Raw genomic sequence first — 15965 nt, 5'->3', positions numbered from 1 at the left:
CTTCCCTAACAGAGTTAAGCAGAGTAAAGTGAAGCAGTATATCAGGCTTATTTCATATTATATAACTTTGCAATTGATGTATTAGGGTCAGCACCATAGGAAGTAGACTGTGAACTCCATGTAGGTATCTAGTAGTATGTACCTATAAGACCAATAACTTTAATTATAATAGAAAGTATCTTTTCTCTCCATGTGTTGTGCAATTCTATAAGCAGAATTTTTATTGGTGCAAAGTGTTTCCCAAATATTTTTTAACTAAGTCCTATAAACTTTCCTGCCCAGAAACATGGTACTTTGATCATTATAAAATCTATAGCTGTGTGATTTTTGTTTTAAGGATAGATTCTGGATTGTTCATTCAAAGAAATATTTATTGAGCATCTGTTATTTGCCAGGTAGTAAGGAATTCTGACCTCCAGGCATTTATAGTTTAGTGGAGAAAATAGGTAAGAAACAATAAGAATTCAATTTGATAAATATGAACTTTAGGCATAAGGACAATATGCTATAATAAATTTAGAAATTTTTTGACTCTTTTTTCTGAAACATATAATGTTACACTAGCCTCGGGTCCAGCTAGATCTAGGGGCTCAACAATATCATTAGGGCCAGGGTGTCTTTCTCTCTCTCCATCTGTCAGCTTTGCTTTCTTTGAGACAGTGTCATTCTTAGGCAGCAGATTGGCTCCAATGGCTCAAAGCTTACTCCCACCAAAACAGAAATTTCATCCCATTAGTTCCTGCAAAGTTCCCAGGGCTGGCTCTGATTAACCTTTCTTGAGTCACGTGTCCACTTCTGATGTAAGCGCTATGGTTCTGTGGTACGCCACTCTAATTGACTACTTGGTGATATGGACTTAGTTAGGGGCGGGTGAGTCTCCAAGGAAAAGTCAGGGTGCTACTAGCAAGAGAAGCCACAGATGTCCACCATATATGATTATCAATTATATTAAACAATTAGCTCATTAAACGTGCACTCCCATAAGCATTAAATTCAATACTCTCTATGCTGTATCAATTTCTACTTTATACCAAATATATCTATTCTATAATATAGTCCGTAAGGAGAGGTCTATACTAGACTATTCAAGATGAACACACAGAATCACTTACTACGACTAAGGTCCATCAAAGAGCTGAGCAACCTTCAAATGTACCACTGAGAAGTCCAACGCGTGAGCAGACACGGTTAAAAACAAGAGATTGCCTTGAAAAGTAAGGTGGAATAAAGAAAAGGAAAGGGAAATAATGTAAAAATAAAAGAAACATGGTTGACTCAATAGCGCATACTTCCAAATCTCTGAATCCATTGATATTTAGGAGCTGACATTATGAATGATTTTAGCGATTTGTCCCACCAGCTCAGAGAGATAATATAGATCAAATAAGCTACAGTGTCTTCCAAATAATTAAAAAATTTCAAACTAAAAGATGTGTTTTTGGGAATTCCCGGGTGGTCCAGTGGTTAGGACTTCGTGCTTCCACTGCAGGGGGCACGGGTTCGATCCCTGGTTGGGGAACTAAGATCCTGCAAGCTGCGCAGCACAACCTAACTAAATAAATAAATAAACACCGCCCCCAAAGAAATTTTTTTTTAAAAATGTGTTTTTTAACTCTTTAATTTTTATCTTGGATAACTGAACAAAAGCAAGAAACAAATTTAAAAGCTTGAAATCAATCTTTTCTTTTCAGAGAAGGATATTTGTTTGATTTTCCCAAATGTTGCTTGAATGATGCTTTAACGTGGCAAGTCAGTTACATAAGCAGGGAATAATTTATCAGTAAACACATAACTGTGTTTTTCCACAGGACCAAGATGTTCTAATGGTTTCCCAGTAAATGAGTTTATTTTATTAAAGATCTATTTTCATAAGCTGAAGGTCATTACTGGTCATTGCTACTATGAGTATGCCCTAAATAAATCCCCAGATAAGCACATTAAACAAAAACTATGGTAGAAATCCAGGCTTGGGAATAGTCATGTATCAAAAAATTTAGACTAAGTACTTATCATCTCTTATATGTTCTCAAATCTTTCCAATTTAGAGATCACCTAAAAAATACTTGTTCCCTCCTCTGTACTTCACAGCACTTTATGTGCCTGTTACTTTTTTAATAAAATTTGTTGTGCCTGCCTTTTTGTGGTAAAAGATTTATGACAGGTGTCATTTGCTTCTTTACATGACTGCCTTTATACCTGGAGTGTGAGCTCCTTAAGGACAGGGACTAAATCTTTGTTTATTTTTTGATCCCCAGAAACTGTGTTTGGTGCCTACAAAGTACTAAATAAATGCTGAGTAAAATAAAGAATGAATAAGTGATTTAATGGGCTCTTCCATTTAAATTAAATCCTGAACTCCTGTTTATTATCTCTATTAGTTTCATGTTTGAAGTGCTTCAAAGCTTAATTCTACCGAAGTTAACCAGCTCCCCAGTATATACCTGCTTACAAAATTAGATTATGATTTATGTAAAGGTTGGGGAATGACAGCTTGGGCCTGGACCAGGTCCCCTGCTGGAGGACAGGCATTGTTGGCAGTTTCTGGTTACCTCACAGGACAGACCACCAGTTGCCTTTTTGTGTTGAGTAAAGAAGAGACTCCTGGTGACAAATCGATCAACTGTATTTATTGCTTACAACTCTATTTACCCATACACATGTGGGTATGTTTGGCAAATTCTTGAGTCTGCTCCAAAGAAGATTTTCAGGTTGGGGGACTGTGATATCCTCTGAAAGAGAATTAATTTTAAGGGAAAATAGCTAAGCATGACAGGCCAAGCCAATGGCACATCCTTCTTTACTTTGGAAGGGAAGGGAGTTCTGTGCTCAAGCAGGTCCGCCACTTGGATTGTCTCTGCCCACCCATTAGACCCAGGGAACTCAGAAGGACGATGAGCCAAAGCCAGAAGGACTCTTAATAAACTCTCTAACATCTGGAGTATATTTTTACAGTACTTATTCTCCCATCTTCATGTTTTCACAGAGGAAGGAACTTCCCTTCTTCTCATCAAAGCTGTGGCTTTGAAAGAAGGCATCTAGCTTCTCTCCCAACCCCATACTTGCTTCCCCATGAAGGAGGAAGGGCAGTACTCAGGAGAACGTCCCTGTGTTGAGAGTGACAGCTCCTGCACAAGTTTCCTGCTCTCTAGGACCTGCAGGGGAACAGTGGGCACTCAGGCTCCCTAGTTCTTTGTTTCTATATGAGAAAGCAGTACGGGAGAGAATTCACCTCTTATCCTTCCCTCTTCACTCTCTGGTCAGCTAGTAACAGGGTTGACGAGTCAGGCCTGTGATCCTCCCGTGTACCTGGCTGGGTGGTGTGTTTGTGCTGCAGACTCATTTCTCCTTTCTCCCCCACCCCTGAGCCCACCCCAGGCTCCGATGGTCCCAAAGTCTGCATTTGGAGGGGGATGGGATGAAACACTTTGGCTTTAGATCCAAATTGCATTCTCCAATCCAACATTTACTTAGATTTTGCAGAGTCTCTTGGGCACTTGCCCAGTTCATTAATAAATTTGGTTCATTAATAAACCCACAAGTGATCATCAATTAGCTATCAGTTCCGAGAGTCTGTAGTTTCTCCACTGGAATCTAGTGGGGAGTCAGAGTGGATCATAACTTCCTCTCCCATACAACCCAGATATTGCTCTGAGACTGTCAAGGCCCAGGGGAACAGTGGGCTGTGCCCTGCAGGGTAGTGGCAGAGGAGTGACATGTACCCTAGAAAAGGCAGCATGATTGACCTGATGGAGTGTTGATGAAGTACAGGATTGGCTGGGCCTGGTGGAGCAGCTGAGCATTGTGGGTGGGTCTGCAAGTGCCCAGCAGGAGTCTATTCATGATTACATGTGAGAATACAAGATACCGTACCAACTGGTGGCTTCCAGAAATGTTGGAGAATGGGGAAGTCTTACCTGGCTATTGAGGGTATGTATACATACATCATGTAGGTGAAGCCAGTGTAAATTAAATGATTATTTTAGGTGATCTCATTCATAGTCACAAAATGATGGCTGCTGGGAAAATCATGGTTCCCCCCAGTTTACTCTCTCTCTGAGCACTCGTTCACTAGAGCACCTTGTCCAAAATGGGCAATTATTGTAGGGATAGGAACTGATTAATTTACTTGAAATGCCAACCATTTCACATGTTGCTGTTTAAAGGATTATCAGCTGAAAGAAGAAAGCTGCTACTGTTATAAGGTGTTAATGTGCTATTTCAAGAATTTTAAATTTTTGTTCATTTCTATGTGCCCTGGCTTTGGAGTATGGTGAAAAGTAAGTCCTGCAAACTAGCAATGAAGGCTTATTCCTTAAAAAAAAATTTTTTTTAAGCTGATGTGATTATCTAAAGCTGATTCTCTATGTCCTAAAGAAATTCTCTTTCTTCCTACCTCAAAACTACGTTGCCGATATAAACTGTTTAGTTTCAAATTGAGTATCTTTCAGCTAAGTTATTATTTCAAAAGATAATGCCAAATTGGCCTACAGTTTACGTTTGAAAGTTGGTCCAACAAGTAGATGCTACTTAATACATTTTTTGAATTTGATATTTGATTTGGCACCTAAATATATTCATATATACACATGCATACACAAAATTTTATTTTGCTCTAAAATACATTTTTTCACCTGCCAATATTATAGTTGTAATTTTAGACATTTCCCAAATTTTATGACATTTTCTTTTTTTCTATCATAAACAATTACTTATTCTTTTCCAAGTAGTGGCAAAATTTGTTTCCTATTTTCATTGAAATGGAAGCAAAGGGGGATGGGCGAAATAGGTGAAGGGGATTAAGAGGTACAAACCTCCAGTTATAAAACAAGTCATAGGATTGTAATGTATAGCACCGGGAATATAATCAATAATATTATAATAACGTTAAGTAGAGTATAATCTATACAAATTTTAAATCACAATGTGTACACCTGAAACTAATATTATAAACCAACTATACCTCAATAAAAAAACTAAAGCAAAATCAAAAAAAAAAAGGAAACTAATATAATCCTGAAACCACAGAAATACTTTTATTTGTATTATAATATTCATATAGTTTCTATTCTTTTTCCTTTTAAGAATAACTTTTGTATCAGTTATTCTCTGTAGCTTGGATCAAGTATTAGAATTTTGGGTTTTTCAAACGGCAAATTTGCATCTAAATTGTGTTTGATAAACTTTCACATCACTAATCTATGCCGTATATTTAAGAGAGTAGTTAAAAAATGACATGTGTTCTCAATATTCTCAACAATTAGGCAATCCTTGGGATGTTTTTCCAGCTGTGTTGATAAATTGACAAATAGATTTTTGCAATCCTGTCCCAGTAGCTTTATCTCAAAGGTAATAATAATAATGCTCTACTCGGATCACGGAAAGGTGGCTTGATATGGTGGAGGAAAGGAGTGGACTTTTGAGAAAAGCAGACCTGGGTTCAAATCTCAGCTCTACTACATACTAATACTAGCTGTGTGATCTTGAGTAAGTTACCGCACCCCTTTAAACCTCCGTTTCTGCATACGTGAAATAGGAATCATGCATCTGCGCTGGGCAGATGAAACAAGACAATGTTTGTTGAGTACTTGTAACGTGGTAGGCACTGAAAAATGCCAGTTGTATTATCTAGTAACATTTCTCCCTGGAAACTCAGCTATTTCTATGGGTTTAATATACTACTCATCTTTTTAATAGTTATAAAGCCATAGTACTTTGGGGCTGGAAGTTACCTTAGAGATCAATTAATTAGTAGTATTTCACAGATGGGGAATGTGTGGCACTAGAAAGTTAAATGGTGTAAAGACTCTTTTTCCATATGTTTTGTATAATAAAGAAATTGGAGACAGAATCATTACTTGCTCAAGTTTCCATTTGAAAAAGGTAGGCAAAACCAACCCTCACAAAGGGGGTACCAGGTATGAGGCAAGCCTCAATGACAGTTTACCGTTTACACCTAAGTAAGATAAAGCCAACCTATTTTGAGAGAGGGGTTACTTCACTTTACTATTTTAAATGCATCTGAATGCTTTGGAGAATCCTGAAAATTTTGAACTGAATGTCTATAATCAGTTGTTCAATATCTGAGGAAGTATATTCACTGTGATTACTAACACTACATCCCAAAGGTTTTTCAGATACACTTGAGATATTTTTATCTGAGGCTAATTATTATTACTATGAGTTTGATTCTGAGAAGTAATAAATCCTAGGCCCTAATTCCCGTGAACTGGAGAACAAAAGAATTGAATTAGAGGAGTATTTCCCACATTGCAGTCCTTTACCACAGCGACAGTTTTCATTGTATAACACACCTGTAATGTTATTTGCTGTTTTAAAGTGGCCTCATTTTGTAAACTTAACCTAATCCTAAGCATATTATCCGGGCAGTGGCACATTTGCTATATTGATTCTATTTTTTTTCTAATATAAAGGTAACTTCATGACTACTAAAATAAAAGATTCCTGTATTTACCACCTAAAATCATCTCATGTATCATGCTGGCTTCTTTACAGACCTCCTACTCCTGCTTATCCCCAAGTTTCGTCACAACGAAGTAAGATTTGCAATGACAAAGCCCTTTCTAGGCTCAAGCGTTTAGTCTCTGGTATTAGAAAAAAAGCCATCACCCTGGGTTCATCCTGGTTTTTTGAGGATGGAGAGGCTCACGGTAGGATCTATGTGCTTTGGAATAGACACTGAGAGAACATGCAGCCAAATCCAGTAAAATTTCCTGTTTAAAATAGTGTTTCAAGGATTGACCCACCACAATTAGGAAGTATTATTTATTTTCAGGTTAGTCCCAATAACATCAAATTAAGTCCAAATCTCTCATAGCAATTTGTACTTACCCAAGAAGATTTCATCTAAAAACTAACATTCTTAGTAACATTCCTGAAAGCCTATGGAAATCGTAACAGCCCCTAAAACAACATTCCTTCAAAAATAAAATATTTGAATAGGAACAAGTGGAAGAAAGTATATTAAAAAATTAGCCCTCATTAATGAAGAATGTATATTTTGGAAAAGATCTTGGAGAGTAATCTCAGACCCACATACACATTTCCCCATAGACGATGACCTCTTGGTTGAACTGGTTCATTGCTCATTTTCAGTAAATTCCTTCTCTTCACAAGAACTTAAAATTGCATTCTGTCATTTCTTTCAAATCTAGTAAGTGCATTTTCTTTTTTGGTTTTCATTAAATATATAAATAGAATCATGGCTATTTTCTATTAGATATATAGAGAGATTGAGAGATAAATATAGTATACACACATAAATATATATGTATGTATATATACAATTATATAATTAACAGAGACATAGAATGCTTTATTTGGGAGGACTTCAGTGTTCATTGAGCTCAGCACCACCCAAATTGTGTTCCACAATGTCCATGCAATGTCGAGTGGGTGTTCCATTGAAAAAGGGATCCATGATCAAATAACTTCAGTAAACATTGGGGTGAACGAAACTTAACTTATAACACTATATGCATTTTGATTTCCAAGAAGAGCATACATCAGTGCTTCTCAAACTTTAATATGTATATAAAATTGCATATTGAGTCAGTCTGGAATGGGGCCTGAGATTCTGCATTTCTTTTTTTTTAATATAAATTTATTTATTTGTGGCTGCGTTGGGTCTTTGCTGCTGCGCGTGGGCTTTGTCTAGTTGCGGCGAGCGGGGGCTACTCTTCGTTTTGGTGCGCGGGCTTCTCATTGCGGTGGCTTCTCTTGTTGCAGAGCATGGGCTCTAGGCTCGTGGGCTTCAGTAGTTGTGGCACTGGGGCTCAGTAGTTGTGGCGCATGGGCTTAGTTGCTCTGCGGCATGTGGGATCTTCCCGGACCAGGGATTGAACCCATGTCGCCTGCACTGGCAGGCGGATTCTCAACCACTGCGCCACCAGGGAAGTCCCAAGATTCTGCATTTCTAACAAACTCCTGGTGATGCTAATCCTTCTGGTTCAAGGACCACACTTTGAATAGCAAGAATGTCTTTCTTAAAACCTTATTTTACCAGTGAACTGTATCCCACTTACACATAACTGGTGTTTTGTAATTTTTGGTTGGTTGGTTGATTGGATGGCTGGCTTGTTAGTTAGTGTTTGTTGGTTTTGAAGGTAAACATCAGTGATTCACAATTTTTGAAAGTGTTAGTATAGCTGAATCCTCTCATTTATAGGATGTCATTATAGATGTCATTTTTTAAAAATCACCCTAAATTTAGCTAATGAACTTTTACCTTTTCAGTGGCTTTGCCTTGTTTCTCTTGGATTGTGCTTGGGGAAACTTGAAATCTTATACCATTGCAGGAAGGGATGAAGGAAATAAAAGGACATGTGTCTCTTGAGTTCTATTCCAGTGTGCAGTGAAAGATGTGCTCACTTTATAAGCTCACTAAAAAATAAACTTGACCCTTAATAGCCAGACTAAAATTTACTTGCAAACAATTGTTTGGATTTATATTATTGACATTTTTGGTTGGCTGTTCAAATCATGGGATCATACAGAAAATCATCTATTTTAAGTATCCAGCAAGCCAGCCACTCAGTCCTCTTCCACCTACGCATCCACCCGCCATTCAGTGGGTGATTCATCCATTCATACCCCTGTCTAACTATACACTCATCCACTTGCACATCCAATCTCCACCTATCCTTTCAGTCACATGCTCACCACATGCTCACCCACCCATGCATCTGCCCATCCATTCCTTTATATCAATTTGTTCCACAATATTTATATGACATTGTTTCTTGGCAAACATGGAATAAAAGCAAGATTAATCTGTCAGTTTAAGGTAGGTAAAAGAGTCAATTACATGTTATTTTACAATCTCCTAATATACTTCCTTATGTGCTAAACTCTCAATCTGTAAAAAAAAAAAAAGAGTTATTTCAATGGTAGATTTTAAACAGTGGCTGGGATGGTGCCAGTGTAGGGAGAGAAACAAGATGCCTGTGAGCTGAGAGCTGAGCTGTCCAACGTATCTCCTCAACCTGACACTCCTACTGCTTCATTCCATGAAGAATTCATTCAGTCCTTTCTACCACATTTCCTGGCATTCCCGTTCCTGCTACTCTCCAGCTAGCTAAACTGAGCAACCTGAAATTGCCCAACCCATGCCTTTGATTGTACTTTTTCCTCCATCTGGACTATGCTTCCTGACCATCCTGGATGTCTTGTTCATAGCCCAGTACATCTCTTTCCTTCCTAAAGTTTTCCCAGATCTTCTCTGATTTGTCATCTGTACGTCTCCTCTGACATTCACCACTTTTGACCTTACATTTTAGTTTGTATGTGCATGTCTGATCTCACCTGTTAGGCATAAAGCTCCCTAGAAAAATGAGGTATGTATCTGATTTATCTTTGCATCCTTCACAGAATCTCAAATAGGGCCACTAGGTGAACATTTCTGGAATAAATGAATCAATCCATCTATACTTCTGATTTAATGAAAACTTTGAGTGTGCTGATTTCAACTTTGAGTAACTGAAGAGTTTGAGGCCCAGAAATATCCTGGTACCTATAAAATTCTTTGTTAACTGTCCTAGTGGATTATTACTGCTGAATCTCTCGTACTTTGCCATGCCTTTACCTGAGGATGTCGGTATGTTTCAAAGTGATGGTATAGTCTTGAGTTAATTAAAGTATTGACTTTCTGGAGCGTAAGCTATTAAAACAATATATCCTTACTCCTAGATCTATTAACTGTAACACTATTTTTTCCTCTAAAACTTTTCTGCTATTAATAGTCAGTTCAATGTCAAAACTTGTAAAGAATCACATGGAGTTGTAGCTTGGAACTTACTATCCAGTGACAACTTCTACTGTTCCCTTTAGCTGTCAGATCACTTGGAGATGCAAAGTCTCTTTATCATCAGCAAAATTCTTACCTACTCTTTTCCCTTTAAGAAAATGATTATAGCTTTTGTTGTTGTTGCTGTTCATTCCTTTACATTGTCCCAAATACTGTATGAATTCTCAGTAATTATTATATGAAAGAGAGAGAGAAAGAAAAGAAAATGACTCAGCTGGTAGCTCAAAATCGTAGCCTGCAAGTTGTCCCAAGGCTGGAGACAAAAGTGAATTTGTGTTAAAATTCTTTCTTTCCTACAAATGTATCTCTTTAAGTCATAGTCTGACATTTCAGGTCCTAGTCTTAGCGACGTTGCTAATTTGTATGATTGTGTTGAGGTAGACCTAGATTATATCTTGTTTTTTCCCCTTTTTCATGAAACTCTTTGATTTTTACAATGTCAATTTTGAAAATTATCTTATATACATACTTTTACTTTGATTAGTGACAGGAAATATAAGAAATATATATAATATATGTAAAGTATATATAATATAAAAAGGGTTTTATTAACATTGATTCAGTTGTCGATGTAAATTTACCTGGACCTTTTCAGATGCTAAGTGGAATTGGCAAGCTCTGAGGGATGGAGCTGCTTCCATAAATGCCCAGAATCTCCTGGCCTTGTTACTCAGTGACCATACTTCATCAGCTCTGTCAACAGAAGGGACTCTTTAATTCAAAAGAAATCATTTCATTTTGGTGACAACAAATAATAGTCTTTAATGCATATATAAAATCTTCCCATGGTCTCCTCCTGCCAGGATCATTCTTTCTCTGCTACTGCCGTGTTTCCATTGGCCTTGGGCTGTCATCCCACCAGGAATGGGGTTGTTATGGCTTTAAGCACTCAGGATTTTTGCCCCTTCATTAAAGTAGAGCAAAAGAAAAAAGGACAAGAAAAGTACACGTCATCCAGACAGTAGTTTCCCCTTTCTCTGAGCCTTGAACCGTGTGCTAGACAAATGTTTAGCCATGCTTTTTAATTTCCAACAGTCCTGAAGGTTACTTTTCTTCAGGACTTACAAATGGGTCCTCTGACACTTACTGAAGTCCCATCTGGCCTCCTCCCTTGGAAGCCTCCTTTGCCACTGGCATCCTCCACTGAAGGGCCCTCCCCTGCGTATCCCACCCCCTGTCACTGTCAGCTGCCCAGGATGGAGTGCCACTTAGAGGTGGCCCCGCAGGGACTCCCCAGCCTGGGTGTAACAGCTTCCCTTTGTTGGATGTTTCTGCTGACTCTACAGTCTTCCCCACCAAACCCTTCACCCCGAGGGGCCTTGAAAGCAAGAGGGTCTCCGGGGGAACTTCCAGCACTGTCTCCTTTAGAAACCTGGAGAGACTCTGTCCCTCATTTCTAACATGGTCTCCTTTGGAAAAGGTAGATGAAATTCCAAATAATCAGCTTTCCAATGAATTTGGAAAGCAGACTGTGTTTGATTTGGGGACTGTGTGTACTTACACTGAGGAAGTGGGGCTGCATATATAAACTAAAGTCTGACTGCTGAGTGAGCACTTAACTTTTTTTCATAATTTAATTCTCTAAAGACAGAAAGCTGCAGGCAGCTGCTTTTCCACCATTCAAGAAGCACTTTGCTCCTTTACAGCAAAGGAGCTGAACTATGAAATGAACTTTGCTGTCTGGACTGGGGCTAGGTATTTTGGCAGCCATTCAAAAGTCTTTTTCGATGGAGTGTCCATCAAGTTGCAAGTTTGTAAAGTACTGCTTAGAAATACTTGCTCTTATTCTTTGAAGATTAGGGCAGGATAAGGAGGGAGCAGGAATCCAGAGTTACACATAATTTTTTTTTTTGCAGCTGGAGAAACTGAAGCAATGAAGAGAAGAACATTATGCAAGGTCACAGAGGGGAGCCTGAAATTTTGAGAAAATGATCTTCATTTACTCTGTCATTTCCAGGCAGCTGGTTGAAAGCTAATCTTATTTTTAGATAAGCTTAGTTGTCTGGGATATTATTGGCCACTCCGTCGTTGGGAAAGGTGGTGTGTTTTAGGAATAAGGTTAGTTATCAGACTTCTATCAAGGACAAAATTTAAGAAAAAAATAGACTTTTTTCCTTATAAAGCTATATTAACAAGTTCACTTTTTATTGTTGCATACAAGCAAAAAAAAATAATGTAACACAAATTGAGGAATATATTTAAGTTATGAAACATAATAACCCCCCCAACTTAAGAACTAGAACATTAACAATGCCATAGAAACTTCTGGTATGTTCTTTCCCAGTCTCCTCCACATCCCCCCTGCCTTCCATACAGAGGTAGCCATGCTCCTGGATTTTATGTTTGTCTATTCTGTGGCTTTATTTGAATAGCAGTTTTAAATAAGCATGTATCATTAGACAGTGTAATATTAATTTTCCTTTTTTTAGAGCTTCATTGAAATGGTACCATATTGTATGTATTTTTTTGCATCTAAGTTTTTCATTCCAATGTTGTGTTTCTAAGATTTATATTGTTGCACAAAAGCTGCGGTTTACTCATTTTCACTGCCGTGTAATATTTATCGTGCGACTACATCAAAATTTAGCAAGTTGCTCTTGACAGTGGAGTTGTGGGTTTGGGCGTAAAGGATCAATCATCAGGACTGGGCTGACGTGCTTGTCCAACAGTCTCTCCAGGTCAGAGGCTTTCAAAAAACTTTTTTTCACTCTTATCAAAAACAAATACTTCATATTGCATCTCAGTGCACATACACATATAAATAATTGAAAACAAGTTTAATGAAATAATACTATTTTCATCATATGTGATGTACTCTAATATTCTATTCTAATCCATTCTATTTCATTTTTACTATTTAATACTTAACTAGCCTTCAGTGAGGCCCACCAAATTGATTTTGTTTCCCTCTGTGTTGCAGATCACAATTTGAAGCACATTGCTCTAAGTCTTGGAGCGAAGAATGACTTAGTAGGTCCAAAAGTATAGCATGCTTATTTTTAATATTATGAATTTTATTGGGGTCAGGAAAAGCAATATAGCAAAATCCATATAACATTCATGCACAGTGTTCTTTATTATGATCATTATAAGATTTTTAATCAATAAAGCCCCCTTAATGAGATTTTAAAATGTTCCACAGGCTTAAACATTTCTAGAAGAGTCTTTCTATCAAAACTAAATTTTGAAAATGTTCAGCACGACATTGAATCTTTCATAAAGTAAATTTTCATATCCCTTTAGAAAATTTAATTTTGTGATCAGAAAAAGCAAAATACTTTTTCCTTTCCTTCGCCATAGGAGATAAGATGTGGCTTTCCAGATGAGTCAGAAAGCTAAGCGCACACAGACCTTGTACTTGATTGTGTCCCCTGTGAGTTTCCAACTCTAAGCAGCTGGCAAGAGATACCGATATCTTAAGGTCTATACCCACCCCTCTTACTACATAGACACTAGGAAAAATTCTATATTTTAGCCTCCTGAGGGGACGCTGGAGAAGAATCTCTTCCATCTATCCCCAAATGCAAAGCAGCCCCAAGAGTTCCTTTTTATACTTTATCAGAGTTGATGAGGAATTTATCATTTTTACCCCCAATTACGGACATCTTCAAACCTCAAGGGACACAATTTCCTTCCTGTTACAAGAGAATTCTGGTAAGCTGGGTAGATCTGCATGCCAGGTATCCTCAACCCAATGAGGACAGAGTTAAAAGAATGAATTCTGTTGCCACTTTCCCCTTTGCACCTCATACACCCAGGGTGAGGAACGGGTTAAAGAGTTTGGGGTCCTCAGCGAGGTATCCGAGATTTTAGAATATCCTCTTTGTCTCCAGACCCTCTCTCTCTTGCTTAGGAATGGAATTATTCTATGTCAGAAGAATTACTAGTGTCCTCTCCAAGTAAAGCAGAAAATATTTTTAGGAAGAGTTAAAAACATATTTTCATAATGATGATAACATTGGGTTATTCTTGGATCATAAATTAGTTTCTTCCTTCTTAACCTTCCTTTCTCTTTCTTCAGAGACTAGTGAAAAAGTTAGAGATATTTCCATTTCTAAATCTTTAAGCAGAGTTTTAATTTTTCATGATCTTTCTTCCGTTCTGTAGGATTTTATTAAGGAGTTTTGATTAGCTTTCAAATAGTGCCTATCCCTTTTTCCCCTTTATTTTTGTTTGTAAATCATTGGTTGTTTTACAGTTTTTATTTAAGAAACAATGTTTACATAAGGGACAATTTACATTTTAGAAGGAGTCTTCAGTGGTTAAGAGTGAGTGTTCTGGAGCCAGATTTCTCAGGTTCAAAGCCTGGCTCTTCCACCTACAGGTTGTAGGACCTTGGCAAGTTACTTAAACACTTGTGCCTCAGTTTCTCCATCTGTAATATGGAAATAATATCTTCTGCATGGGACTTTTGTAGGCTTAAGCAAGTTAATACATAAAGTGTGTAGACCAGCACCAGATATATAGCAAAGGTTCCATACATATTATTCTTGTAACTATTGTCCTTACTACATTATAATATAGTTATTATATTATGTGGTAACCCACAATTTCTCTCTTATGCGTAAGAACTTAAGACTGATTTTTCGTTTCCAAATTTGTTAAAACCAACACATTTTTTCTCTTTGAGGAACTATATAACTAACATAACTTTCTGATGAAAGTTTAGCTTTGCTTAGTTATCAAGTGAGAGAAAGTCTATAAAGTACTTTGTAAATCATAAGGTGCTATACAAACGTCAGTTATTATAATACCTACTATTAGGAAAATGTCTATTTTCTGCATGCCATTATTTAAGAAGTCTCATCTTTCCTTCTGGAAATAAATTTGAGGTGATTTTCCCATAAAGAATAATCTTTACGGTGCCTCAAAGATCTTAGACTAAGATTTGTTGATGGCATTTTTCATTATTGGGATAAGGATTTCGATTGTATCAGATTTAAACATATTTGCAATTTCAGCTTCTCCTTCGACAAAGATATGAACAGATTGCTGTCCCTTGTCTATCAAAAAAAGCAAAGCACTCTTGGTTGCAGGAATTTCAAAAATAAATGTTAAATAAGATAGGTTCGCAGAAACTTCAACTCTCAGACCATTTCATGCATACTTCATTTAGCTAACTTGTAAAACTGTAATTAATTGTGTATCTTAAGAAATTTCCTAGGAAGGAGACATCCAATCTGCAGACTAATACTCAACTGCTGAAATTTCTTAGACCATCCACACACAGTATTCTCTCCTTCTTCAATTTCCTGTTGTACACATAATGCAAGTCTCCCCTAAATAAGACCTTATCATGATGTGTATTATCCTTTCCCCAGGCTGTCAGCCCTACACAACCTGGCATTTCGTTATCAGCATATAATGTTATCATATGTAAAATTATTTCCTGAGTGTATTTGCCTCCTCAGCTGAATTTTAAGCCCTTGAAATGAAGGATCATATTTTATACTATTCATAATCTTTTTTTATAATGGCCAGCAAAGCCCTAAGCATATAATGATTGCTCAGGGAGTGCTGATTGATTGACTAATTGAAATTCACAAGCCCACTCTAGAATCCAATGAGACAAAGCCCGTATTTTCCCCACATGAAACAAGGCCTCATAACAGAATCTTTTTTCACTTTTCCTCAGCCTCTTCTACAGGCTCCTCTGATGCTTCTGTGACCTGCAGATATAGCAGCACAAAAGAGAAAGAGCTTCTCTTGGGGTTTCAAGTGTCTGGGTTTCAAGTACTAAATGTAAGCAGGATACTTGACCTCCCTGCGCCTCAGTTTTCTCATCAATAAAATGGGAAAAGTAATGTCTGGACCCTCCAGATCCACTTTATTTTGAGGATTGGAGAAAATATTTTACGTAAAGTGCCTAGCACAGCACCTTGCTGGGGCACGATAAAAGTAGGCCGGTAAACACCTACTTAAGTGGAGGTACTGACTTGAACTTTAGAGCTGGTGTTCACAAAGACTCCGTATGTCCAAAACCAAGCTCATGATTTTCGCCAACTCCCAAACCTGCTAGAGAATGGCACCACCACCCATCCACTTACGCAAACCGCAATCTAGACTTCACACCTCTCGTACCCTCTTCCACACCTCCCATTTCCAAACCAGCACAAACTCGTCGCCTCCGGAGTCTTCCCAC

General features: G+C 37.6%; 1 protein-coding gene across 3 annotated transcripts in view; it reads left to right on the top strand.

Moving 5' to 3' along the window:
* Nucleotides 1–15965, top strand: part of RASGEF1B (RasGEF domain family member 1B) — a 563490-nt gene that overhangs the window by 464669 nt on the left and 82856 nt on the right. The window lies entirely within an intron of this gene.

Source organism: Eubalaena glacialis, chromosome 5, assembly GCF_028564815.1.
Source record: "Eubalaena glacialis isolate mEubGla1 chromosome 5, mEubGla1.1.hap2.+ XY, whole genome shotgun sequence".
Classification (NCBI taxonomy): Eukaryota; Metazoa; Chordata; class Mammalia; order Artiodactyla; family Balaenidae; genus Eubalaena; species Eubalaena glacialis.
The sequence above is the reverse complement of the archived record's forward strand: the minus strand, read 5'-3'. Positions and strand labels throughout refer to the sequence as shown.